This window comes from Eucalyptus grandis, chromosome 6 (genome assembly GCF_016545825.1).
Source record: "Eucalyptus grandis isolate ANBG69807.140 chromosome 6, ASM1654582v1, whole genome shotgun sequence".
Classification (NCBI taxonomy): domain Eukaryota; kingdom Viridiplantae; phylum Streptophyta; class Magnoliopsida; order Myrtales; family Myrtaceae; genus Eucalyptus; species Eucalyptus grandis.
In genome coordinates, this window is record NC_052617.1 from 21,970,918 (window position 1) to 21,972,980 (window position 2,063).

The following is a 2,063-nucleotide window of genomic DNA, read 5'->3' on the forward strand; positions in this document are numbered from 1 at the left end:
GGCTACCAAATCTTTTAGATACAGATCTATCCAATGGGTAGATTGGAAGACGATCCTCTAGATACTGTCTAATTGTTAGTTTTGATGTGAATGAGTATTTAAAGAGATCAAGGACCGATGAGCAAGTAAGAGACGGAGTATAGAATTTATAATTCCAAAATCCAAGCGAACTTCTATCATACACTTGTCTCTTGTGAGTTTAAGCATTTGTGATCGTGAGAGAAATACCAAAAGAGTGACTTAGTGAAATAGTGTGATCTATCATTAAGTGTTTGCACTCGAAGTTGTAATCTCTTATTTATGCATAGTGGAATCCAGCATAAGGTTATTAGCGTGGGAGAGCGGACGTAGGCTTGATCTAAGTCGAATCACTATAATTTATGTGTTCTTATTCTCTTTCCTAAACTCCTTTATTTTGTTCGTAATTCTATTTATCTGCTAAAGTCTGTTATTTTTCAGACTCAATTTCAAAAGAAAAATATTTCTCCTGTTCTTTGCGAAAAAATTTCTTCACATCTATTTGCCCCATCTAGGTGTTCATACTAGCACTTTTAATCGGTATCAAAGCCAAGTGCTCATTTTATTGAAGTGTTTTTACTTCTGAGCTAAAGATCTTTTATGACTAGTATCTTGGCACCATGACTTATGGAGGGACAGAGCAACACCAAGCCACCATATTTTGATAGAAAGAAATACAACACATGGAATAACAAAATGAAGGCATTCCTAAGATCTAGAGATTCCTTGCAATGAGATGTTGTGGAAAAATGAATAAATCTCACTATTGCGTCTACATCAAATAAGAATGGCAAAGACAAAGAAACCAAACCCCATACTCCTATGTCTCAGACGAGATGCCCAAAAGAGAAGTGCTTGATGCAAAAGTCATTTATTCTTTATATTGTGCCTTGTCTCCTATTGAATATAACAGAATTTCTTCATGTAAAACAACTAAGGAAGTCTGAGATAGACTTCATGTCACTTATGAAGGGACTGATCATGTAAAAGAGACAAAAGTAAACTTCTTGCTCGGCAAATATGAATCCTTCAAGATGAAGCAAGGAGAGTTGATTGGAGATATGTTCAACCGCTTCACAGAAATTGTAAATGGTTTAGCATATCAAGGTTATCCAATTTCTTCCCCAATGAAGGTCAACAAACTCTTGTGAGGTCTCTCAAAAGATTGGAACCATGTCAAGACCTCAATCCGGGAGACTAAGAGGATTATGCCACTTTTTGTTGATGAACTCATTGGCACTCTTCAATCCTACGAAGTGGAACAAATCAATGATGAAGATCCTGGAGGTAAGAAATCCATTGTACTTAAATCTAATGCTAATTCTACTAATACAGATTCAGAAAATGACATGGACGACAAAGAATTTGCTTTTATGATTAAAAATATTCAAAAGCTAAGTAGAAAAGGAAGGAAATTCAGTGGAAGAAGAAAATATTAGCAGAATGAGCAAAAAAAAAAACCATGAAAGAAGATGACGAGCAAAGAAATATATGCTTGATGGCACATTCAGACTTAGATTCGAATCAGAATCAAAGTCTAACTTAGACACAGACTCAAAATCTAATAAGGAAATTGAGGTAAGTCATTTAGAAATTCCTGCTAAAGTTCTTAAGTATATGAATGAGCTTTGCTCAAATTTCAAATCTTCTCTTAAAAAGGAAAATGATCTCCAAACTTAAAAATGAAAATTTATGGCTTAGGCATGACATTTAAGATCTTTCTCTTTGATTGATGGTAGTTCTTTAGTTTGTTTTTAGTCTTCCTTTCTTTCTTTTCGTTGTTTATTCTCGTTTGTTGGGAAAAGAAAATTTTGAAATTTTGCAAAAGATTTTCTACAAACAAAAAAAAATCGAGATTTACCTGTCAAAGAAAATGATTCTTTGAAAAAAAAATTTTCAAATTGTTCAAAAACAAGAGAGCATATCATTTCCATACAAGTACCTTATTATAATAAGTTGGGACTTTGTTTCAATAAGGAAAGTGATTATCTAATAGATTTTCTAAAGTCAAGGAGAGACTTAGACAAAGACCTCCTAGACTTGCT